General features: G+C 39.2%; 1 protein-coding gene and 1 pseudogene across 2 annotated transcripts in view; both read left to right on the forward strand.

The window, feature by feature from the left end:
* The window catches only part of PLXDC2 (plexin domain containing 2), a 448,342-nt gene that overhangs the window by 269,859 nt on the left and 150,787 nt on the right, over positions 1 to 27,696 (forward strand). The window lies entirely within an intron of this gene.
* LOC123590300 lies at positions 24,573 to 26,570 on the forward strand (annotated as a pseudogene).

Here is a 27,696-nt window from a genome sequence, read left to right on the forward strand (position 1 = left end):
GCTAGAGTGATGTGGCCACAAGTCAAGGAACGTTGGAGCCACCAGGAGCTGGAGGAGGCAAGGAGCAGATTCTCCCCTTGAGCCCCCAGAAGGAGCACAACCCTGCCGGCACCTTCATTTCAGCCCAACAAAATTGATTTAAGAGTTGGGCCTCTGGAGCTGTGTAAGAACAAATTTCTGTTGTTTTTAAGCCATTGAGTTTGTTACAGCAGCTTTAGGAAATTAATGCAATGTCCATGCGATCATTTCTCCTTATAATGTATAAACTTGAGATTATAGCTACGTGACCAAAACAAATAAATCTAGGAATAAAATAGATATTTCATTGGGTTAAGCTTCCGTGTATAGAACAACTTCATGCATAAAAAGAAATAATCATATTTATTCTGGTTTCCTCTTCCTTCCTCATTCTTTTTTTTTTTTTAATGTTTATTTATTTATTTGGAGAGAGGAAGAGAGACAGAGAGGAAGAGAGAGAATCCCAAGCAGGCTCTGCACCAACAGTGCAGACGGGCTCAATCTCATGAACCATGAGATCATGACCTGAGCTGAAATCCAGAGGCGGATGATTAACCGGCGGAGCCCACCAGGTGCCCCCCTCATTCTTTACATTAGACTACAATTAAGGAGAATGTAAGAGCATATCGGTAGATTATAGAATGTGAATCTAGTCTGTTCCTTTGAGTGTATGTCTTGTTTCCAAAACATTTTTATAGGCAAATTAGATTTTCATAGAGGATTCATCACCCTTGTTAAACGTCATATGAGCTTTGGTTCCCTCAACCCTGTTGCTCATAGTCATGATATTTATGTTTTATTTATTTATTTTTAAATGTTTTATTTATTTTTGAGAGTGAGAGAGAGAGAGAGAGAGAGGGTGAGAGAATGACCAGGGGAGGGGCAGAGAGAGAGGGGGATAGAATCCAAAGAAAGCTCCAGGCTCTGAGCTGTCAGCACAGAGCTCGACATGGGGCTCAAACTCGTGAGCCACGAGATAATGACCTGAGCCAAAGTCAGAAGCTTAACCGACTGAGCCACCCAGGCGCCCCTTAACCTGTTTTATTTTTGGAAAACACGTTTATCTCCTAATTATAAAATGAAATCTGTGAAATGCATAAGGGAACATAACTTAAACAATAAACTCTGCTTTTAAATTCAAGTGAAGCTATTATGTAAATACTCGCTTATTCTGCTCCCCCCTCCCACATTAACTGGAAACAGCAAAAATGGCATGAACAGACATTTATATTCTGTTATACATGGAGAAGACATGTGTATACATGAATATACTTGGAGAAAACCTCAAAACAGTGCAAATAATTTACGGAATATTGATCTATCCATTAAATCTTCTTTAAAGGAAGTCTTCATCTGTTGCTTAATTAACCACTGGATTTTTAACGGAAGGAAAGGAACATAGTATCCTGTGCACTCATGAAAACTATTTTGATATGGTTTAAAAGATTGAGATCATCCTCAGCATCAGATTGTGCCAATTACTACAGACAGAAGTTTTATGAATTATTTCTTTAATTCTGACATATCCCAAGACACAGACAGTAAGCAGTCTACCCAAGGCTGCACAGAGAGATTTAGCTAAGACTGAAACTCACATGGGTTTAATTTTCTGTCCAGTGTTAGACCAGGATTTCTACTACGTTTCTGTCAAGGATTGTGCCTTCAAAGTGATTCAAGAAATCCTATGACTGGAAGTGATGAAGGACTTGGGCTGCCTTACAACTGAGATTCCTTTTCTGCCCTCATCAAAGTGCAGTAGCATTGTTTCCATAGGAAGTTGCCGAGGCTCTGATGTGGTTTTATGTACATACTATCTTAGAGTGGTAGAAGGTTTATCTGCAAAATCCAGTGAGATCGTGAGCTTTTTTTTCCTTTCGTTTCCATTCCTTTTCTGTCTAAAAGAGGAATGTTATTACCTGTTACCTCAGGATACCATCGCTGAAGGATAGATATTTGATTGAATATTCTAGGAAAAAACCCTTCATATTAGAAAGTGTGCAATTGGGGTACCATACTCCTAATACTCTTAATATTGCTTAACGGTACGCTTTTTCAACTAATTTTGACATGTGGTGAACTTTAATGGTAAGGATATATTTTGTGAGGGAGTTGTTTTCCAGGGCTTCCAATAAAATAGCTAAGTACGGAATGATTGCTTAGCTCAAAGCCATATTGTATTTGGCACGTAACATGTGTATAATGCTTATGGAATATTCACATTTACTATCTGTAAGAAAATGTCACGACTTCAGAAGTTCAGGACCTTCTCTAATTTCATTTTTACCTTGTGAACGAATGCATTTATTCAAGAAACATTTGCTAAGTGACAATTACAAGTAGGGCTAGGAGGTGTGGTAAGACGGGGTGCCAGCCTTGTAGAACAATGCCATCTAATGGAACAATGGCACTCACAAATGTGAGCATATATGTAGTTGAAAATGTTCTAGTGGTTAGTTACATAAAAAGTGAAATAAATAAGCACAATTAATTTCACCAAATATATACAATATATTAACATTTCAGTACACAATCAATATTTAAATTATTAATAATTTGTTTCATTTTTCGGTCATCAGTCTTCACAGTCCAGTGTGTATTTTTTGCATATAGCGTATCTCAATTCAGACCAGCCACATTTTATATGCTCAGATGTTACACTGTGTGGCTCATCCTACCTTATTGGACAGTGTAGGTATAGAGATTTGCAATTTACTAGATGCAATAGGTTCAGTAGAATTTGTGTATTTCTAGGGATATTTACAAAGTGAGATGGGAACACAAAGTGGGAAACAAGGGATTCACTTGGATAAAGAGGAAAGTGATCAAGCAAATCTTTTTTAAAGTTGCAGACAGGAGCAATCTAAAAAACAAAAACAAACAAAAAAAAAAGGTATGAGAGCTATGAGAGCACACCAGCAATAGAAAGGAGAGAGATCAGGCATAAGTAGGTATCTTCCAGATTTCAAATAATTTGGTGGTTAGTAGAGTATTAGGTACACCAGGGGAGGGGAAGGTGAAGAGAGGCAGTGGAAAAAAGAACGTGTAAAAAGTAGGTTTCAGATGGAATTGTTAAAAATCCCTCTGCGCTCTAACAAGGAGTTATGGACATTGTCACACAATCTAGTGCCACTGGATTGTTAGGAGTTATGAGATGTTCATTAGGATCAGTTGACTTATAAAAAAGGTTGCGTGGTCAAATAAGTTTGTGTAACATTGGATTAAATACAGATAAATTTATTTCCTCTAAGAATTTTCAGTCCTTATGATATTGTTTATTAAAATTCATAATGGAGATATGTAGTTTTTCCCTAATTAATTTGACCATTGAAATCTTTTTTTTTTTTCCAAGGACCGTCTTGCCCAACCAATGTTCTCTGGAAAATTTGGCAAATGCTGATTTAAGTAGAGTCTCAGCTGGGATAAAAGGAGAACACTGTGTGACATTTCAAAAGTCTCTCCACTCACTTTCTTGTCCTAATTAGTATCTGACTTGTGGGTAACCAATCCTTCCATGCACATTTCAGTTTTGATTCAATGATTTTGCATACCCCCCTTTTTTGATCAGGACTAGAGAAATCAGTTGTGGAATTATTACCTCATACAACAACCTCACCATGGAAGGAAATGATATTATAGGGGGAAATTGGGATGAAAAAGAACCTTCTTCCCACCCCGCCCCCCCCAAAAAAAGGAAAAGAAAGGAAAGGAAAAGAGAGGGAAGGGAAGGGGAAGAGATCCAGGAGAAGGAAGAGAAGGAAGAGCTGGGAAGAAGGAAGGACAGGATGGCAGGAGTGAGGAATGGAGAAGAGGGATAGGAAGGGAGGAGAAGAGATTAGAAGCAAGGAATTTGATTTCAGTTTTAACAGAAGAGAGCAAATGAAGAAAACAGACCCCGTAGTCAGGGGAAGGAGAAGGAGGCACAGTGCCCAGATTTTAAGGGAGGAGATAGTTTTAAGACAAATGTGGTGCCCAACAGTGCCAGATGGGGTAGAGAATCAAGCAGGAGAAATCTTCATGCCATGAGGACTCCAAGCTTACGTTCTGTAAGCATTGATAGTCTCTGAGGCTAAGCAATTATTTTGTATGTTTGATTACAGAGATTTCTTTTGTAATTATAAAACTTGAAAGTTCATGCCAATTTATGGATATATGTGTTGGGGAAAGGGACTCAGGAAGAAAGTGTCAGGTGATGAATATAAAATCATTACAAGCATTGGACAAGCAGTGTGCAATGTCTAAAGGTAGGGTCTAACTATTTGTTTCATGCCTGAAGAAAGAGGCATTTAACTTCCTTCTTAGATTTCTCTGAGCAAGATTTTGAGAAGGTCAGTTCTGCAGGTTTTTCACTTGGCTGTTTTTCTGACCTCCCTAGTCATTTCTATCTGGTAATCTGCAGATTGCCTTCTTGTTGTGCCCTGGGAATAGAGTTCTCATGGGCCCACTGAGAGAGATCAGTGCTCTGAATTGATCCAGGAGCATTTGTCTCCCGTGAATAAGTAATTTAGAGTTGAGAGCATATTTCACACAGCCAAAGGTAAGAGACATCTTATTTCACCAAGAAATAGGTCATTTGAAGCAGGAGACACAGAGACTGTGCTTAAGGTAATTATGTGGACCAGGTGGTCTTCACAGCTAGGGCTGACTTTGATGAAAGAGAGATCATAGTCTGAAAATAGCCCGTGTCGTGTTGAGTTCTGGAGGGAAAAAAGGAAAAATTTAATAACCGGCTTTGAAGTGAGTACCAATATTCTGTCATCCCTCACTTATTTTCCATGGCAGATTAAAGATACTATTACTATTTTAACCTTGTTTCTGTTGGAAAATTAAGAGCCCTGCTCTTTTTCCATTTCCTTAATTTATTCCTGAAAAACTTGTCCCAGTTATGCCTTTTGGGTTGAGCATGAATCTATTTGTTTTCACCTACAAATTTCTTTTTCTAAACTTAAGGTTATAGCTGAAAAAAAATGCTGAATCTAGAGCTAGCAGAGTATCAGTAATTTATCTTGTGTGGCCAGATCCACTTTTGAAAATGCCCAGGCAGTGTCTGCAGAAGTCAGGGGCACTGGGTTATAGGTGTATATGGATCCTATAAAGATTTGCTCACATCTGGGGTAGCACCTTGCTGAAAATACATTCTTTCCTTGAAATGGAAATATGGGAAGAGTTCATTCATTGTTTCACAAATTATTTTTTAAATAATGTTCTTCTAAAAGTAGTAAATATATTATTTTAAAAGTGTAATATATTACTTAGTATATATTATACACACACATAGTCATAGTATAGTCAAGGTGGCCTACATAAAACCTCACTTTCCTATCTGTATTAGTTTCCTTTAACTAAGGAAACTAACGAAGCACAAACAGGGTAGCTTAAAACAACAGAGATTTGTTCTCTCGGGGTGCTGTTCTGGAAGTCAGGAGTTGGCGATTAGTATCACTAAGCCCAAAATCAGTGTTGGCAGGGCCTTGCTCCTTAGGCAGGCTCTAAAGGAGAATATGTTCCTTGTCTCTTCCGGTCTGAATTGCTTGGCGAGTGACCACAGCATTCTAATCTTCAAGGCCTGTATATTCTAATCTCTCTCTGCTCTATCCTTGTATCATTTTCTCCTATGTATGTATGTGTGTCTAATCTGCTAATCTCCTGGCACTTCCTTGTTTTATGGATTCATGTGATTGCATTTAGGGCCTACCCATACGATGCAGGATAATCTCCCCACCTCAAGATCCTTAACAGCTAAGGATCTGCAGAGACCCCTGTGTGCCACATAAGGCGACATTCAAATGTTCCGGAGATTAGAACATGGCTATATTTGGGAGGTGGGGCATTTTTCAGCCTCTGGCACTACTGAATACACATTCCCATTTCCTTCCCCACTAAGTGGTTTTGTTGAAGACCTCATTGTTCCCATAAGATGTAGGCGATGATTTATGATGAATCTAAACCAAGATACGGCGGTCTGTCTCTATATGCTGTGTAGCTCTAGACGGCCCTGGAATCCAGTTCTGGCAAATGAGATGGAAGGAAAAATCACTTTGGGAATCAGTTTTCAGAAAGGGGCTTCAGTGAAGACTCAGTGGACGAAACATGACTAAACTATTTCTGGCCCCATTTTCTAACTTGAAATCCCATATGATTCCTTTTTTCTAAGGTAACAGTTTGTGATCGTGAGGCAGAGAGCCAATAAGGAGGGGGGAAAAAGCAAATCTAAAGATGGGAACTTTGAAAGATCATTATTAAGCAGCTGAAACAATGCCAACCACTTCCCATTCCAGTCTTCTTGATGGGTAAAAGTGTAGAAATAAATACATAAATAAATAAACCAGTATTTGTTTAAGCCATGAGTAGTCAGATTTTCAGTTATTGCAGCCCAAAGCATCCCTGACTGTTACATTCTGAAATGTTTGGAAAATAATGAGGAGCATGAAAAAGAAAATAAAAGCCACTGTTAATATCCACGCCCACAAATCATCACTGTTCACATTTTGTAGTATATTCTCCCAGCCATATCAAAGGGATCCGGCAGTGTGTACTGTCTTAGAAATTGCTTTGTGTGATCTAATTATGTGGCGACTACTTTACCATGGCACTAAATGTTAACTCACAAGACTGGTGGCCCATCATTTTGATAAACCGCAATTAAATAACCTTCACCGAAAATGTATTTAAAAATTAAAAATGGAACATCTAAGTGTTGCATTTCTAGTCTATTTCTCACAGACCCCCAAAAGAATGTTTCAAGGTTTGTTTTTCATTATTGTTGTTATTGTTGTTTAGTGTTTCTTTGTTTAGTAATAAAATATAAAATGAGCATGGACAGCAATATAAGAAAAACATTGCTAAGTAGTTTGAGTGAAGAAGGAGTCTGAGCCAGAAGAAAATGTTACCATTTTCACAGTATTTCATCTCCCACTTGAAGAGATCTGAGGGGAAAAGTCTGGAAAGATGAAATCTAGTTAGATTTGACTGAGGGAGTGACTGTGTTGCTAAGGGCATTCTCTTAATTATGTTTGATAGGAATCTTATCCTTTGTTTTACTATTTTCTTTTAGTTATACATTCTCAAGTGTAGTGTTTCTTTTAACCAAAATAGCTTTTATAGAAAAGGTAACACAGCATAGCTGTGATATTATAAGCCTTGAAATATAAAACCAGTATGTAAGACTGATGCAAAAGAAAAATAAAACACTTCTTACGTTAGCTATTCAAAAAATGAATTAATTGAAAATACGAATCTAACCGCTAATTCTTTGTCACAAAAATTATAGGAGGGATCTGAGCCGGTAGCTTCAAGAAGACAAACAAAAAGCTTATCTCTTTCTCGTCGCTAGGAAGAAGTACACAGTAAGGACACGCTAAGCAAGCGAATCTCATTCTAGCAAAGGCTGACTATTCGTGGAAATATCACCACTTGTGAAGAACCATAAGTAGCGGTGGGAGAAAGTGTTGAAGGATTTCTGGTGAAACCAATGATTCACACAGGAAAAATCCAATCCTGTTCTTTCTCACTAAACCCTTAGTCTGCACGTAGGAGTTTCTAATGAAGTTTTTATAAATTTGTAATCCCGCTCGTATTTTCCATTTGTAAGATGTATAGAGGGGGAGGTGTGATCGTGAAAGGAAATAGTAGGTTTCCATAGCAACGTAACAGACAATCCATAACATGGAGGTGATGGGATACAAACCTCTTCTTCCTCCAAAGTAAGGGGTGGAAGTAAACATTGTATAGTTATCAGCCAACTGCAGACATTTTGTGGGACTCTGAAGATACTTAATTTAATTCAGAGCTGCCGCTCAGTTGCTCAGGACATGTCATTCCTGGTGCTATTCTCTCCCTCTCCCTAGTGTCACAGTTGATAACTGCTGGCAAACACAGGTGACAGAGAGGAGGGACTGGGGTCTTTTGGCTGGTGAAATAATTCTGCCAATAATTTGTTGCACTTTAAATTTTGATTTTTGATTTGATCTGTTGGTCTCAAAACTGTTCATCACGAAAACCCAGTTTTTGCCGGGCACTCATCTGTATGGAGATAAGAGTTGCCTGCTATGTATTGGAGCCCAAATGACATCCCCGTGGGCTGGAAGGAAAAAGGACCTAAACAAGATATGAATTGTATTGGCAATTACACGGCAATCACTATATCATCTTGCATGTTGCCCTCACTTGCTAGTTTAGTAAATTCAATTTGAACTTGTTATCATTAAGGTCTCAAGGCATTGGCCAGCAGCTGCAATCCATCTACTTTAACTTTTTTTTCTGCAGTGATGGAAATAAGTCACAGGAAAAATGGCGATATCTAGTATTAATGGCATCTAGTGATTTCTAAAAATGGCATATGGGGATAATATAATATGTTCAACCGTCTAAGAGGACGGGGAGCAATATTGTGACTTACAAGAAATGACCAAATATATATTTCTCGTATGTATTTTTGGTCTTCATCCATGATTTCTGGCACATAGCTCCTAAAACCCTTGGAATTTCCTGCCATAAGGGAGATAAAGAAAGCTTTTGTTGTGTTAATGAGGCAAGTTTCCAAAGCCTTTAGGTAAGAATGGCAGTTGGTTGCCAGGAAGGAGGACAGACCAAGTTATTAGAGGGTTGGCACTTTCAGTCCCAGCCCCAGACCTCCGGGGAAGGGAGGGGGGCTGGAGATTGAATCAGACAATGGCCACCGACTTAGTCAATCATGACTGTGTAATGAAGCCTTTTAAAAAACCCAAAAGGACTGGATTCAGAGAGCTTCTGGGTTAGTGACCAGGTAGAGAAGCAGGGAGAGTGGTGCACCTGGAGAGGACATAGAAGCTCCATGCCCCTTCCTCATTCCTTGCTTTACACATCTCTTGATCTAAGTGTTGATTCATACCCTTTATCATATCCTTTAACAAACGGGTAAATGTAAGTCACTTTTCCCTAAATCTGTAAGCAACTCTAGCAAATTGATTAAACCTAAGCAGGAGGTTGTTGGAGCCTCAAAACTATAGCCAGTGGGTCAGAGCGAAGGTAGCAGCCTGGGGATTGCAATTGATCTAGGGGGTGGGGAGGGTCAGCCTTGTGGGACTGAACTCTTATAACCTGTGGAATCTGATGTTATTTCTGGGTAGATAGTGTCAGAATTGAGTCGCATCTTGCACATTCTGCTGGTGTCTAAGAATTGCTTGGTGTTGGGTGGGGGAGGATCCCCCCACATTGGAACTGGGTCTGAGAACCCCTAAAAGATGGGGTAACACTGATCTACTCATACACACTCTTCTAAGGCAAAGTGAAAATGCGTGGCTCGCATTTTGGTTCAGTGAAGGCTGCGTCACAAGTTTTGTGTTACTTCTAAGTCGACAAAGGAAAAATTGAATTATCAGCCTAAAAACAAACTCCTGCCAACCATCAATCAGTCATGTTATTTTTTAGATTTAGACTCCCGAAGAACCTACACTCAGAATCAGTCCTTTCTTGCCTAACCTCCTGAAGTTTCCCTCTTATATATATAGAATTATATATACATAGAATTATAAAGAATTATATACAAAGAATATATATAAAGAATTATATATATATATATGTATATATATATAATTTTTTTTTAAGTTTACTTATTTTGAGAGAAAGAGAGTGCAGAGGAGGAGCAGAGAGAGAGGGGAAGAGAGAATCCCAGGCAGGCTGCACACTGTCAGCACAGATCCCGTGCAGGGCTCAAACTCACAAACCGTGAGATTATGACCTGAGCCAAAACCAAGAGTCAGATGCTTAACCTCCTGAGCCACCCAGACACCCCTCCCACTTTCTTCTCAACCACCGTTATCTACTTCATACCTGACAATTGTGAAAATGTTGGTTTCACTCAGTTTCCTGCCTTAGTCACTATGCTGTTTCCTTTTTTCTTCTCCTAAAAATGTTTTTGATTGATGCCTTATTGAAAAGTCCTTAATGTTCTTACTCTGCTTTCTAGGCTTATCATTACCAAAATGGAAGTGTTCAAGTAGTTGCCAACAGCTTACATAATTATTAACTGACCTTAATTCTCCTGGACCTTTTTTGTGGCATAGGGCTCTACTGGTCATCTCCTCCTCGTGAAGCATTTTCTTCCCTTGTATTCTAGTAAATAACAATATCTTGATTTGTTACCAGTCTTTTAAGAGATCCTTATCTGTTGCACTTTAGTCACCACTTCTTCTGCCATTCTGTGCACATAAGCATGCCCCACGATGTGACTCTGAACTGCTCATTTCTTAGATTTCACAAATTCTCCATTGGTATCCAGATCTGCATTCTGTGTTCCATATCGTTACTAAACATCAAACCTAAACCTCATCCTATATCTATATTTTATTTTTATATGGATAACTCAGTGTTCCCTAAAATGCTGTACATTTGGTTTGGGTAATGATCACCACCCCTCTGGGAGTGATTGAATACTCTTCCCCAGCTTTCCTCTTTCTCTGTTGCACAGCCCTGACCTTAAGCTACAATTATTATTTATTTATACTGTCCTTCAAGCTCATAAATCTAATCACTCTTTTATTTATTAAATGAGTTATCCATCTGTCTTACTCTGTCGCCATAATGGAAGGTTTCTGGATATGTTTTGAAGGTATTGCTGATAACATTTCCTGATGAATTGGGTAAAGGATATGAGGAAAAGAGAAAAGTCAAAGGTGATTTTTAAGGATTTTGGCTTGAGCAATTGAGTGCATAGTAGTGTTATTTATTGTGCAGTAGAACACTAGGGAAGAACAAGATTAAGGGGATTCTATTTGAGTCAAAGTATGTTGGAGATCCCTATGTAACATTCAACTGGAGACTTAATATAAGGAGTTAAGATTTCAGAGTCCAAATTTCAGAGGGAAAATGGGGGTTGGAGATAGAAGTTTAGGAGGGATCACCTTCTAAAGCCACGGGACAGGTTGAGAGGCCCTAGGATTGTTCTCATAGACAGAGAAGGGGTCCCACACTCAGGTGTGGACTATGTCAATATTGACAAGGCAGGAAGGAGGAGCATGCCTCAGAAGAGGCTGAGGAACAACGACCAGTGAGGTGGTAACAAAATCAACAAGAAGATTATCAAATGCATGGAGTGTTTTCCAGAGTTTGAGCAAGATGAGGACTAACAAGTTACCCTCAGGGCCATCTTATCCACTGGGGACAGGAGGCACAGTACCTAGGTCCCATGATATCGTAGGGCACATGGAATGTTTTAATTTCATTTTTTTTCAATTAGAAGAAAAAAATATGAATATAATAACAATGAATATGTAATACTGAACCTGGACTAGGTTACGTTGGTTTTTGTAACAACACAGTCATAAAACAATTTTTAATGCTTTACTGAAAAAAGAGGGCCCTGGAAGGTCTTGACGTGGGTCAAGCATTAGCCAGGCACTGTGGACCTCACTGCTTACACTGATAAGGACAGCCTTGAAGGAGTCCTGGGAACAGACACCTGATTGGTGGTTGGAGTTGGAGAGGAAGGGGAATGTGAAGATGGGAGATGGCATTTTTAACAAACCTTTGAAATAATTTTGTACAAGGGTGCAGAGAAGTAGGATCCCACCTGGAAGAGATGTGGAACCAAAGGAAGAGTGTGTTTTATTTTGTGGGTTGTGGAGTCAGAGGAGGCATGTGTCTGCATGTGTGTGTGTGTACACACATGCATGTGTGTGCATGAAAACTGGGAAGATCTATCTTAGAATGTCTAACGGAAGGAGCAGAGTCCTTCAGGGCAGAAACTGCCCAGTTGGAATGGTTGGCCTCTCAGACGGAAGCCAGTTCATCCTGATGGTTTCTGCTCCTTCAGTGAAATAAAAAGTAAAGTCACCAGCTGAGAGTGACAAGTTCCGAGCAGGGGGAGGGCAATTTGAGAAGAGGACAAAATATGCAATAGTCGCTTTGATATTGAGACAATAGATTGTCTAGGGAAATGTAATGGGATTTCTGAGGGAGAAAGAATGGAACAAAGTTGAAAATGTTAACAGTAGTTATCTCAGGGTAGTAGAATCAAATTTGATTTTTATTTACTTTTTTTTATAATTTTGTTTTCAAAGTCTTACACTGAAGTGCTTTTGTTGCTTTAAACAGCTATTAAAATACTAATAAAAAATACTCAACAGCCTTCCTATCCCTTATATCTTGCTTTAGTTCCTATTTGCTGTAGGAATTTTTTGGACCAGTTTCTTATAGGAATTTTTCCTGGACCAACTCCAGCTCCTTGTTAAAATGCCCTTAAGAGTTACTCTCCAGTGTATGATGCTGTTCTGTCATGTATATTGTTATATGTCATTTTATCTGCTTTCTGTATGAACATTTAATTTTCCTAATGAAATTATCAACTTCTTACTGCCAGCAACTAGGTCCCATATGAGTATTTCTTAGTTTTAATGAATCAGTTTACACAAATGCCTTACATATGAATCTCTGGGTAGACTCTCCTTCTCTTGTACTATGGCAAAGCCTGCTTTCTTCTTGTAGGCCACATGATCTCCAACCTGTCCTGAATCAGATGAATTTTTCATTCCCCTTCTTCCAAATGCACTGCAGCTTTTGTTGAGGGCATGAGCTCCATACTTGGAGAGTAAATGAGGAGCAGGTGAGAGAGAACACTTTGCCAGTTCATATGCTCACTCTCCTTCCTCACCTCCACCCCGTGGCACTCCTTCATGTGTTTCAGTGTACGTAGATAAGAGCAAAGACAAGGACCATATTCTTCTGGGTCAAAGTCAACTCTCGGTGTTGAAGACAGTGGGTAATAAGTTGTTCTACAGTCTAAAGAGAGACCAAAGTATGAAAGAGCTTGTATAAGGAAGATTCTGATTCATTAGAGAGAAGGGTCTTCAGAAAACTGAGGAGAGTATAAACCATGTAATGTTCCTCCTTCGCCATGGACTCGAACTGAAGAAGTCTAAGGGGGAGGCTGTAAAGTAGCTTGCAGGGGGAGTGAGGACAAAGGGCAAATGTGATATATGGCAACAGTCACATTGTTCCCATTGTTCAGTAGATGCCAAGAAGGCTAGCCCAGCTCGAGTTACTTATCAACACCCTCCCTGCTGGAACAAGGTGTGTGCAGCACAAAAAGTCTGTGGGCTTACCACTGAGAACCAGACGTGGGGAAGTGGGGAAGTGGCAGGGGAGTGTCGGCCCAAGAGTGCTTCCCTCAAGTCAGAATGGCAGTGGGAGAGAGCCCAGGAGGAGGGGGTGGAACTTTCTGAAAAATCTGTAAATTCACCTCATGGATTTTGATACCTGCCATGACATCATGCCTGCCTAATACCCAAGAGAGAGATCCAAGGAGCACTAGCTAATTGTAAAGAAGCCTCAGTTCCTTGTTCTTCCGTGTCTTGCTTCTGTTGACCATAGGAGCCAAGCAGCCAGAGGGGTGGGGGTAAAAGGGCAGACCACCTGCACTCTGGGTCCATGAGCCTCGGGTCCAATCTAAGCCTGGATGGGGAGGGATTACCTTTAAACTGGCTTTAAACCAGATGAGGTAGAGACCTTCGGTTCTTAAGTCTGCACCCTAATACCTAAAAAATGGTGCTACTCATTAATACCTGCAATGATACAGCATGTTCCCAAGATGTCAAGGAAAAAGAGAAGAGATTCAGTAGGGTGAGTTTGAAGGCTGTGGTGGGAAACAAACCAAGCTGTATCCTCTAGGGTCAGCCCCCTTAGTTGACCAGCGAGTAGCAAGTAATCGTGGTGGTGAGAGAAACAGTGGTCATCATGGTAGTTGTTGCAGGAGTAACAGTGGTGATAGACTGTTCCCAGAATGCCTGCTAGGCACCAGTCTTTATGTTAGGGGCTTTAGGTGTATTATCTCTAATATTTACTACAAACTAGCAGTGTGGCTGTTCTGTTGCCAACAAGCATAGGAGGAAACTGACTCTCATGGAGTGAATAAGTCGGGGTCACACAGGCAGCAATAAAAACATGAAGTTAAAGAAGCATAATTAATCGGGAGGAGAACAGTGTGCATCTTCAGCAATCACTTCTCTTACTTTGTGCAGTCCTCCTGCCTTCTCACTGTCCTAAGAGCTTCCAGGTCCTATTGATTCTGGGCTGTGGGTGGTACCAACAGCACTCCCACTACCTGACCTTGGGAATAAGATGATCCGTATGTTCCACTTCAGCCTCCACCAACCTTTTATTGGTATATGGAGAAACGAGCATTCTTTCTGTACTAATGCTACTTCGTTCTGTTCTAGAAATGTTGCACACGCAACAAATATTTGTGCCACGTAAATCGATATCCTATTTTTAGGGTGGCCTGCACACATGAACTACAGTGTTTAATGTCATTTCCAGAGGAAAACATGTTCTCAGTCTCAGTTGGAATGATTCACAATTAATCTTAACATTGTTGACTTCAAATGAATATTATGATAAACATGATTATCCACATTGATGACAGGAATCAATGAAATGTGTATTAAAAAAGCAAATATTTGTGGTCATTATTTAGTTTCCAGATGCATTGTGCAGTTCAGTTCATGTGTTCTCCAAGCAATTGGCAGGGATGCCTGAGGGATGCTGAGTGGCAGGGAAAGCCAGGCTGTGAGAATTCACAAGGTGGGTCACCATGAGCAAAAGACATGACTGCACTGTCTTCCACATCCCCCCTTCCACCCCTTACACACAACAACCCGTCTCTTTCTGGCATTCCTGAGCAAGTCAGGGAAATAGGGAACATAACTGTGTAGGCGCTGATAAAGTCAAACAACCAGATCTCCCAATGCCCCATTCTTTATCTGTCTAGTTAGCTTTGCTATCACCATAGTTGGGCATCGCATTAATCATCATTAAGAACCTTCTGAGAAAGAGCCTGGTGCTCTGTGAAATCTTGGCATTCGGAGGCAGATTCAGTTCAGATCCCTGACCTGCTCTTGAGTGATGTGACCTGGGACATCATTTGCTTCATCGCCACAAATTGATTTGCTCATTTCAATTTTAGGATGTTAAATTATACAATAATTGATGAATTAAACCCATGAAAAATATGGTTATTTAAAATGCATTGTTGGCCTTGAATAGTTGAAAATATTAATTCCACAAACATTTCTTGAGGGCTATTTTGCATCAGACACTATACTAAACATCAGAGACAGATAAATAAAGCACAGTTCCTGCCTTTAAGGAATCATAATGTTATATTCAGAAACTGGATGACCAATGGCTTTGTTGACTCAGTTTACTTATATGGCACCAAGAATTTCCTTCAGTCTTATTTTTTGCAAAACTAATTTGTCAGTTGATGACCTCACACAAGTTTAACATCTGACCATGTTGATCATATGACTAATAGGTTGAATTAGAAGAAAATAGAATGTCTGAGCGGACAGGGTAATTGCTGCCATGAAGCCTGGTAATTTTCTTCCAATGTAGAGGCAAAAGTCAGAGTGAGACCTTATTAAATGATAATGTGAACAAACTGAGTCAAGAGGCAAACCACAGAGTTTGTAATAGTTTGAGAAGAAAGATAAAAGCAGAAATAAGTACCTGAGAGGTGACATCTAAACTTCTGTTTTGGGGCACCTGGGTGGCTCAGTCGGTTAAGCATGTGACTTCGGCTCAGGTCATGATCTCGCAGTCCGTGAGTTCGAGCCCCACGTCGGGCTCTGTGCTGACAGCTCAGAGCCTGGAGACGATTTCAGATTCTGTGTCTCCCTCTCTCTCTGACCCTCCCCCATTCATGCTGTCTCTCCCTGTCTCAAAAATAAATAAACGTTAAAAAAAAAAACCTTCTGTTTTGTTTTTCATTTTAATCAGGATAAGATTAAATCTACCTCTGTGAAACACTGACCTAAGAATAGCCATATGCCATGGTCTTCCTTCACTGTCATAGTTAAGGTCCTGAAACTGCTCTTGGAAGAGTTACTGTGTAAAGGTGACTTTCAAAAGTCTTCCTGATGGACAGAAGCCACTTTGGGAAAGAGGTCATTCTGTGTAGGGTATTTTGAGTGTTAGAGTTTGTTCTGTTTAGAGTGTTTTGGCTGCTGTTGTTTGGATTCCTATCCTCAGAATAGAAATTATTTCAAGATATTTACCTCTTAGGAGTAAGGATGTATATTTCTCAGAAAGAAAACAATTTCACCAGGGAATATGAACAAAAGGAGGAAAATTCAACAAATTAATCTAGGAGATTATTTCTAAAGAAATTATCTTTAGTAATTCTTTTAGATTAATCTTTTTACTAGATTTCATAAATGGTTTTAGGTACAAGTTAATACTTTGCAATTCTCCTTATCAGACTTCTTAGATCCCTATTCTCTATACTTATATATCTTCCTCAGACTTTGAAATGTAGGAAATAAATTTTTGATATTATCCTAGAAATTCATTGAAGTAAACCTTTATCTTATCTGTGTTTCATCTGTTTGCTTAAAGAATTTAATTTGGGGTCTTATTTCGTAATCAAGGGGAGGGCATAATTCAGGGTCTAGAAAAATCTCTTTAGGACAAAAGCTGATTGTTACACAAGTTTCTCTGATCTTTCTCAAAATGGACAGATTACTTCTTATTACCAATAACCATTGAATGAAAAATTGGTGAGTATAGCAGGTTAACATCAGCCGTAAGTATTCCTGTATCCTTTGGCCCTGCCCCTTCCCCTGGAATGTGATGTTTTCCACAATGTATTCTGTAGGGCTCAGAGACAGTCAGCAATTTTTTTTTTTTTAGTTTATTTATTTTATTTTGAGAGAGAGCGTGGGGGAAAGACAGAGAGAGGGAGAGAGAGAGAGGATCCCAAGCAGGCTCTGCGCTGCCAGCACAGAGTCCGATGCGGGGCTCAGTGTCACAAACCGCTAGATCATGACCTGAACCAAAACCAAGAATTGGATGCATAACTGACTGGGCCATTCAGGTACCCTGACACTCAGCAATTTTAAAAAATTGGATCCCTGCTCAAATAAATTTAGGCATTACCACTTACCAAATTTTCCTCGGGAATTTACATCAGATTAAAAACTCTAAGGCACCCTGCAGTTTTTAGGAAAAGTTGTTGTAGAATGAAGTAATATAGAGCGGGGGGGTGGGGGGGGCGGGAATCAAAGCAATGAGGACAGGTATAATAGTCCTATGTTTCTCTCATTCTCTCTTCAGTGTCCCGTGCACTGGACACAGTTCATACATATTATGTGAGGGAAAGAAGGAAGATGTTAGTGGCAATTAAGAAAATCTCTGTGTGATAGATCAAACAGAATCATATAATGGTAAGAAAGTATTCATACCAGTTCATCAGTGTTTGAGAAGTTTGAGTTTAGGCTAGTATCAATATTAAAATTGGAGGAAACTTCATTATCACCTTTTTTTTTTTACTACAAGTTATATCATTTGATAGGTTCCCAAATTATCATTCATCCTCAATCTTCTAATCTTATTTCCTTTAGAGCTTCCCAAGTATATGACTCATCCTAAAGCAAGCTACAGGTATTTAATGAATACAACATGAGGAGTTGGGAGATAAATAGTCACCCATGAAACCGTCAATGCAATCAAAGCCATAAACATATCCATCACCTAAAGTTTCCTCTCACTCATTCATTCGTTTGTTCATTCTTTGTTGTTGTTTTTTTTTTCTTTAATGGCAAGAAGACTGAACGGAAGATCTACCCTATTGGCAAAATTTCAAGTATACAATATGGTATTTTTTACCCCAGTTTTTTTTAATGTTTATTTTTGAGAGAGAGAGAGAGCAAGTGCATAAGCAGGAGAGGGGTAGAGACAGAGGAGGACAGAGGATCTGAAGCGGGTTTTATGCTGACAGCAGAGAGCCCAATGCAGGGCTCGAACTCATGAACCATGAGCTCCTGACCTGAGCCAAAATCGGACACTTAACCGACTGAGCCACTCAGGCGCCCCTACCCTGGTTTTGTTGACATATAATTGGCATAAGGCAATTATTGGCTTATGGCACCGTGTATGTTTAAGATTTTACCTTACATATATTGTGAAACGATCACCGCAATAAGTTCAGAGATCAAAACAAAACAAAAGATGAAAAGAAAAACAAAAGGTTTTCCTTGTGATGAGAAGTCTTAGGATTTACTCTCTAAACACCTTTCACATAGACAATAGACAAGCATATAACTACAGTCATATTTTATATTACATCCCTAGTACTTATTTATCTTTTTAAAAATATGTGTTATTGAAGTATAGTTGGCATACGGTGTCCCATTTATTTCAGGTGCACAACACAGTGATTCAACAATTCTCTACCTTGGTCAGTGCTCACCATGACAAATCTAGTCACCATCTGTCACCATACAACGTTATTACAATATTAATTATATTCCCTGGACCACACTTTTCATCTCTGTGACTTATTTATTTTCTAACTGAAAGTTTGTACCTTTTAATCCCCTTCACCTATTTCTCCCATTCCCCACACCCCCCCTCCCCTCTGGCAACCCCAGTTTTTTCTCTGTAGACAATATAGTATTCTTAACCATAAGCCCTATGTTAAAATAGGCCCTGTGTTAAAATGCAGTAGATCTCCAGAACCTGTTTTGTTTTATTGTTTTGTTTTGTTTTTAGAAAGATTCATTGGTTATCAAGTTTGTGATAGATGCAAAGTTCAGATCACAGGTGGATAAAAAAAATGCTGAGGGGTAAAAAAAAAAGGCTGAGGGTTTTTTTAAGATTTTTGTAATGCAATCGTGAGGAAGTTCTATGTATTGAGGATTTCTTGTGTTTGTTTATGTATATACAAAGGAGGAAAAGCTCGATCAGAACTGAAATCAGAAATCATCTTGATCGTTTTCTGGTTTACAAAAAGAAAAATTTGAACCTTTCCTAACCCTGGAACAATAAATTACCTAGTTTAAAAAAAAAAAAAAAAAGAGGAATGCCCATCTATGATGACTAACCCCTACCCTCAGGGATGTTACAATATTTACATTTGTTTGTCGTTATGAAATAGAATATCATATTCTCCCAAATTTCTGCTTACACTAGATAATCTTACTATTATAATATGTTTCAGTCTTCTGTTTCCAGGATGTACTTAGCAATAGCTATTGAGTTTGGGCATTGTGTCAATGACAATGTGTCATCATTTTTTATAATGCATTATTTTTATAAAGTACAATGTTGCTGCCTTCAGTGTGAGTCACTGTCATGTAGTGGTTTTAAATGTTCCATACAAATTGACAACTTGAGCATATTGGCTATTGTTATTCCTTGAGTGAAGAGGCAGCTTCTTGGGGAGCCTGGATGGCTCTGCCAGTTAAGCGTTCATCTCTTGATTTCGGCACAGGTCATGATTTCACAGTTAATGAGGTCGAGCCCCACATCAGGCTCTGTACCAACAGTGTGGACCCTGCTTGGGGTTTCTCTGTCTCCCTCATGCTCTAAATCTGTCTCTCAAAATAAATAAACATTAAAAAAAAAAAGAGCTGGATGCTTAACCAACTGAGCCACCCAGGCACCCCTCAATGGAGAATATTTAAATATATTTTTAAAATACTACTCTAATTAGGAAATGATCCTAGAGTAATAAATCTTTAGAACTCAGAAGATCCTTAACTAGTCAATGTAATGCCAATGCATGGAAAGTAAGCTCCCAGAGGGCAGGAGCCTCTCCATCTTTTCATTGCTGTATCTGGTCCCCCAAAACAGCATTTGACCTGAGTCAACCCTCAGATTGCTAAGGGGGGCGGGGTGGGGGATGAACGAACTATGCAAAGCACAGTTTTCTTTTCCAAGCAGTCATAGAGGTGTAGCAAATGCTGAGTCTGAACCTTTCTCTCCTCAAAGGGAAATTCATATGTCTAGGAAAGGAAACAAATATATATATGGTATATATATTTGGTATATATTTTTGGTACTATGTTTGATATATTTATACCAAATATATACCAATATATATGTAAATATATACCAAAAATATCCTCAGTCTGTGGGAAAATTGAAAACTTACATGAAAGTTCAAAGGAATACGAGAGAGACATCTGCCTAGCAGGGATGGAGATTGTTGAGGAAGAAGTGTTTAACATAAAGCTGGAGAACGTGCAGCTCTGACAGGTGTAGTTTATGCAGAAGAAGGGCTCTCCAGGAGGGGGTACAAAGATGAAAGAAACTGAAAAACGATGCAGGGAGACCTGACCTTGCCTACCCTGGAGTGAAAACTGGACGGATAAATTAGCGCTGGGTCCAGGAGGGCAGTAGAATGACAGACCATGCCACTCAGAGGTGTTTTCCTATCACCTTGCAGCGTAAATCAGTTCTCTCTCCTGTGATCTTTATCATAAGCAATAAGAGAATGGCTTGATCAGAAATATTCGTTTTATTCCTTCACCTCAGTGGTGGCATTCATACTATAAACTCTTCCTCTTTTGATATCATCACCCCTTTGGATTTCTGCAACAACATCTCACCTGGTGTATTTCCTTCTCTGGCCTCCTGTGCACCTTCCCATGCTCAGGCTCATCCATCCTGAAGGCTGGCTCCAGCATGCCTGTCCCTGGCCTTCCTCTGCACACCGCCCACTGGAACACCCAGCCTCTCATCCTGCTTCCACACCGCTGGCTGCTGGAATTTCCCTATTGAGTCCTCATTGTCTTTCCTCCTAAATCTTCCTCCCATGTTCATCAATCTGTACATGTTTCTTCCAGTTTTGCAGAATCTACGTTTTTTTTAGTTACCTTTGTTTTGTTTTGTTTTGTTTTTCCTGTTCTATCAGCTCTGTTCATTTTTCCCCGCAGACTCTGTTTCTTTGCATTCTCACTGCCAACAGTCAGGTTCCATATCGCCTCACACCTGGTTGTTCCTGTCACCTCTGGCTCCTCACTGGGCTCCTTGTATGCTGTCATTCCCTCACCAGGGAGTCTAATTCTACCAGAACTAAAGTAAAATGTATTTTTATTACTCTCCCTTGTTAGAAGGTGGAGGGTCCGTAATGTATCCTCCAGACTGAGGAGGCACTTTAAGACTGAGAACAGAGCAAGCCATTCCATTTCATTTTCACAGAGTTTTATTCAGGGTAGCCTGCTGATAGGGGCATAAGGGGAATCAGGCAGGCAGATGATCCAGGCAGTATGTGGTTATTCTCCAAAGCTATTCTCCACTTCATCTGGACTCCAGTCCCCAGCTTTTGTAAAGCCAGGGGCATGGTGGTGTGGTCACCATCTGCACACCAGAGGGTCTCTACTAGTTATCTAAAGTGGAGTCTTTTGGGCACCACTTTAGGGAAGATCAGAACGAGCCTTCCTACATTCTGGTCAGGACGTACGTTAACCTCCACAGGGCCTGGAACACGTAGCCCCAGGGGGGAAGTCACCGTGTGGGCACGAACGGGGCAGAGGACCAAAGATGGAGTCAATGTTGTTCGCACTCCTACATCCCTCCTCTTAGTTACACAATAGAAATCAGTGAAACTTTGCAGAGAACCAGTTATGTGCCACACAGAGCAGTAGGCAGAGGAAACAATGATCAATGCATTCCCTGCCGCAGGGGAACATTCAGTTTAGTGTGGGTGATAGACATAAACCTAAGTGACTCACAATGGAACAAGTAATAAAATGCCTTAAAATTCTTTCTGTCATTTTCTGTTACCCTCACATAAGTTTATTCATTTCAGCCTTGATAGTAAATTCTTCATGACATTTTAAAAAGAAATTTATTATCAGATTGCTTTAAAAAATGGAATTAATTCTTTTACTTAAACCATCAATTGATATTACGTTGTTTTGTAATTTGAAAGATAAATAAATTTCTTTATTCAGTGTTAAATTTTTTAAAACAATTGCCTTGGGATTCAGAAAAAAAATATATATTTCACTTGGACTGTAGATATTCTCCAAATAAACTATACACATTTATAAACTAACACCTGGTTTAGTTTACTTTAAAAGCTAAACCAAAAATGTCAAAGTGAGATGTTTGTTTTGTCAATAAATGTTGTAAGGAATCAGACTGTAGTCATTGTAAGAAGGACATATTTACTTCATTTTTAAAATTGGTTAAGAATGATTTAAACATTAGTGTTATTAGCTTAAAATAGACTATTAAAACTCTCAGACGTTTTATGATAGTCCCATGGTAAGCACAAAAATAAAACATATAGAAAATACACAACAGAAAAAGAGAAAGGAAACAAAATATACCATTACAAAATCAATGAAATACAAAGCGGATAGCAAGACAAGAAAAGATGGACAAAAGAGCTACAGGATAGACTGAAAATAATTAACAAAAGAGAAATAGTAAGTCCTTCTCTATCAATAATTACTATAAATGTAAATGGATTAAACTCCCCAATCAGAATGCTTAGAGTGACTGAATGGATTTTAAAAATCCAGCTACCTGCTATCTACAAGAAACTCATTTTAGATTTAAGGATACACATAAAGGGATGGAAAAATATATTCCATATAATTGGTAACCAAAAGAGAACAGGGACAGCTATATTTATATCAGACAAACTATACTATAAGTCAAAACTGTCACAAGACACAAAGGACATTATATCATGATAAAAGAGTCAACACAGTAGGAAGATATAACCAGTATTAAAAAAAAAATCTGCACCCAACATCAGAGCTCCTAAATATATAAAACAAACATTGACAAATTTAAGGAGAAATAGACAGCAGTTCAATAATAGTAGAGACTTTAATACTCCACATTCAATAATGGAAGTAGCATCCAGACAGAAAATCAATAAAGAAATAGTATACTTAAATAACACCGTACACCAAATGAACCTAACAGACATATACAGAATACCCTACCCAACAGCAGCAGAACACACAGTCTTCTTAAGAAAATTGTACATGGAACATTCTCCAGGATAGATCGTATATTGGGCCACAAAAGAAGTCTTCATGTATTTTAAAAGACTGAAATCATATTGAACATATTTTCCAACCACTGTAGGATGAAACTAGAAATTAATAGTAAGAAGGAAAACTGGAAAATTCACCGATATGTGGACTTTAAAAAACACACTCTCAGACAACTAATGGGCCAAACAAAAAGATCAAAGGGAAATTGCACAATATCTTGAGGCAAATGAAAACAAAGACACAACATACCAAAACTATTGGATGCAGCAAAAGCAATAGTAAGAGGGAAGTTTATAATTCTAAGCACCTACATTAAAAAAGATCTCAAATAAACTAACTTTGCATCTCAAGGGACTAGGAAAATCACAAGCTAAACTCAAAGTTATCAGAAGGAAGGGTATAATAAAGATTAGAGCAGAAATAAAATTGAGACCAGAGAAACAATAGAGATATCAACATAGCTAAGAAGTGATTTTTGAAAGAGTAGAAAAAATGACAAACTTTAGACTAACTAGAAAAAATAGAGAAATGATTCAAATAAATAAAATCAGAAATGAAGGAAATATTAAAATTGATGTCACAGAAATAAACAGGATCATAAGAAATTACTGTGAACAATTATATGCCAAGAAATTGGATAACATAGAAGAAATGGATAAATTTGTAGAAACATGAACCCTACCAAGGCTAAATCATGAAGGAATAGAAAATCTGAACATATCTATAATTAGTAAGAAAATTGAATCACTGGGGTGCCTGGGTGGCTCAGTTGGTTAAGTGTCCAACTTCGGCTCAGGTCATGATCTCATGGTTCATGAGTTTGAGTCCCGTGTTGGGCTCTGTGCTGACAGCTCAGAGCCTGGAACCTGCTTTGGGTTCTGTGTCTCCCTCTCTCTCTGTCCTTCCCCCACTCACACTGTCTCTCTCTGTCTCTCAAAAAGTGAATAAATGTTTAAAACAATTAACAACCACAAAAAAAGAAAATTGATTCAGTAATCAAAAAAAAAAAAAAACAGCACAGAAAAAGATCGTATATCTTCATGGGTGAACGCTACTAAAGATTTTAGAATTAACACTAATCCTTCTCAATCTCTTCCAAAATATGGAAAAAGGAGGGAATACTTCCAAACTTATTCTGTAAGTCCATCATTACCATGATATCAAAGCCAAAACAAAGACATTACTAGAAAAGAAAAATACAGAAAATTATTCCTGATTAACACAATACTAGCAAACAAACACATGAAAAGAAGCATAAACCATTGCCAAATGGAATTTATCCCTCCGATGGAAGGATGCTTCAGTATATGAAAATCAGTTAATGTGATTCACCACATTTCCTATCCAGGGCTGTTTGGCAAGAAAAAGTAATAAAAAGCATCCAAATGGGAAAGACAGAAATAAAATTATCTCTGTTTGCAGATGACATAATTTTATATGTTGAAAACCTTAAGGATCACACACACACACACACACACACACACACAAAAGTGTTAGAATAAATGAATTGAGTAAAGTTGCAGAATATAAAGTTGACATACACATATAAGTAAAGTTTCTAGACACTAATACCAAATTATCTGAAAGATAACCAGAGGGAGGAAAACCTCTGCTATTTATATTTATATATTGTTATTATTATTATTTACATATATATTCATATTTATTTATCTATGTATAATAGCATTGGAAAGAAAAAAATAAGTTTAGCAATAAATTTGGCCGAAGAGGTGAAAGACTTGTATACTAAAATCTATAAAACACTGGTGAGAGAAACTGAAGAAGACACAAATAAATGGAAAGACACCATGTGTTCATGGATCGGAAGACTTCATGTTTTTTAAATGTCCATACTAGTGGCCCAGGACACTCTGCATTCCGCGTGTATCTCGAGGGCATGTCAGACGCCTTCTTCTCCACCCCTTAAGCTCTCTCAGCGTCATTGCCACTGTATTGCCAAGGTGTTGCTTTCTACCAGGCTGACTCTGGACAAGCTGGATGTGAAGGGGAAGTAGATAGTCATGAGGGTGGACTTTAACGTCCCTATGAGGAACCAGATGAGAACTAACCAGCGAATCAAGGCTGCCATCCCAAGCATCCAATTCTGCTTGAACAATGGAGCTAAGTCAGTTGTTCTTATGAGCCATCTGGGCTGGCATGATGGTGTCCCCATGCCTGACAAGTACTCTTTGGAGCTAGACGTTACAGGACTCAGATCTCTGCTGGGCAAAGATGTTTTGTTCTTGAGGGACTATGCAGGCCCAGAAGTGGAGGAAGCTTGTGCTGACCCAGCTGCTGGGTCTGTCATCCTGCTGGAGAACCTCCACCTCCATGTGGAGAAAGAAGGGAAGGGAAAAGATGCTTCTGGGAATAAGGTTAAAGCTGAGCCAGCCAAAATAGAAGCCTTCAAAGCTTCACTTTCCAAGCTAGGATGTCTATGTCAACGATGCTTTGGCACGACTCGCTGAGCCCACAGCAACATGGTGGGAGCAACATGCCACAGAAGGCCAGACATTTCTTGAGGAAGAAGGAGCTGAGCCACTTTGCAAGGCCTTGGAGAGCACAGACTGATCCTTCCTGGTCCTCCTGGGAAGAGCTAAAGTCGCAGACAATATCCACATGATCAGCAATATACTGGACAAAGTCAATGAGATTATTATTGGTCGTGGAATGGCTTTTACTTTCCTTAAGGTGCTCAACAACATGGAGATTGGCACTTCTCTGTTGATGAAGAGGGAGGCAAGATCAGCAAAGTCCTTATCTCTAAAGCTGAGAAGAACAGTGTGAAAATCACCTTGCCTGTTGACTCCGTCACTGCTGAGAAGTTTGATGAGGATGCCAAGACTGGCCAAGCCACTGTAGCCTCTGGCACACCTACTGGTGGGATGGGCTTGGACCTTGGTCCTGAGAGGAGCAAGAAGTATGCTGAGGCAGTTGTTCAGGCTAAGCAGATTGTGTGGAGTGGACCTGTGGGCATATTTGAATGGGAAGCTTTTGGCCAAGGAACCAAAGCCTTCCTAGATGAGGTGGTGGAAGCCGCTTTCAGGAGATGCATCACCATCGTAGGAGGTGGAGACACTGCCCCTTACGGGCCAAATGGAACACAGAGGATAAAGTCAGCCATGTGAGCCCTGGGGGTGGTGCCAGTTTAGAGCTCCTGGAAGGCAAAGTCCTTCCTGGGGTGGATGCTCTCAGGAGTGTTTAATACTTTCCTGCCTTTTGGTTCCTGTGCACAGCCCCTAAGTCAACACATCTCTTGTGTAGCACTTGCCACATCTCCACTTGGCATTGACTAAATCTTCCCTTGTGTCAAGATTCAGCTAGTAGCCAAGGGATGCAGTGCCGGGAGCCCTTAAGCAGTTGCACAGCATCTCAGCTCCTCTTTACTGCACCCTGGATTTGCCTACATCCTTCAAGATGCCATTTGAATTCCTTAGTAACTTATAATCACTTGGTGATTATGCATCCTAGAGGGCATATACTTCTATTTTGCCTTTTAGAAGAAACTGTGCTATGTTAGCTTCTCTTTTTGAAGTAGCTTATTCTGATTAACTTTGTCCTTGTTTTACTACTCATCATGGAAAAAAGATGAAATTTTAATTGTAGAGGGATAGGGAGACAACATTGGTGATCTGTTAAATAAATAATAAAAATATCCATTGAAAAAATAAATAAAATAAAACGTCCATACTACTAAAGCAATCTACAAACTTAATGCCATCTCTACCAATGGTAGAGAAAAATGCCAATTGCATTTTTTATGATTTTTTTTAATGTTTATTTATTTTTGAGAAAGAGACAGACAGAGCATGAGTGAGGGAGGGGCAGAGAGAGAGGGAGACACAGAATCTGAAGCAGGATCCCGCCTCCAAGCTGTCAGCACAGAGCCCAACGCAGGGCTCAAACTCACAGACCATGAGATCCTGACCTGAGCTGAAGTCAGTCACTTCACCAACTGAGCCACCCAGTCGCCCCAGCCAATTGCATTTTTTACAGAAATAGAAAAAAATGTTAAAATTCATATGAAACTACAAAGGACTCTGAATAGTCAAACAATCTCGAGAAAGTAAAACAAAGATGAAGGTATCACACTTCCTGGTTTCAAAACATATTACGGGGCACTTGGGTCGCTCAGTCGGCTAAGCGTCCAACTTTGGCTCAGGTCATAATCTCATGGTCTGTGAGTTCAAACCCCGTGTCGGGCTCTGTGCTGACAGCTCAGAGCCTGGAACCTGCTTCAGATTCTGTGTCTCCCTCTCTCTCTGCCCCTCCCCTGCTCATGCTCTGTCTCTCTCTGTCTCAAAAATAAATAAAAACATTTAAAAAAATTAAAAATATATATATTACAAAGTAATGGTACTCACATAAAGATAGACTGTAGCCAATGGAACAGAATAGAAAGCCAGAAATAAATGCACATATATACAGTCAATTGATGTTCAACAAGGTACTGAAAATACACAATGAGGAAAGAATAGTCTTTTCAACAAGCAGCATTGGAAAAAGTGGATCTCCACAAGCAAAAAAAATGAAATTGGACCTTTAGCTTACGCCATACACAAAAGTCAGGAGATCAAAGACTTTAACATAAGGTCTGAAACTGTAAAACTCCTAGAAGAAAACATAGGGGAAAAGCTTCATGACATTGGGCTTGATAATGATCTTGCAGGTTTGACACCAAAAGCAAAGGCACAGAGCAAAATAAACAATTGGGACTACAGTTGACTGTGAACAACATGAGTTTGAACTTGAACTGTATGGGGCCGTTTATACACAGATTCTTTACAGTATGGTACTGTAAATGTATTTTATCTTATGATATTATTAACATTTTCTTTTCTCTGGCTAATTTTATTATAAGAATACCGTTTATAATATATACATAACATACAAAATATGTATTAAT

Source organism: Leopardus geoffroyi, chromosome B4 (assembly GCF_018350155.1).
Source record: "Leopardus geoffroyi isolate Oge1 chromosome B4, O.geoffroyi_Oge1_pat1.0, whole genome shotgun sequence".
NCBI classification, from domain to species: domain Eukaryota; kingdom Metazoa; phylum Chordata; class Mammalia; order Carnivora; family Felidae; genus Leopardus; species Leopardus geoffroyi.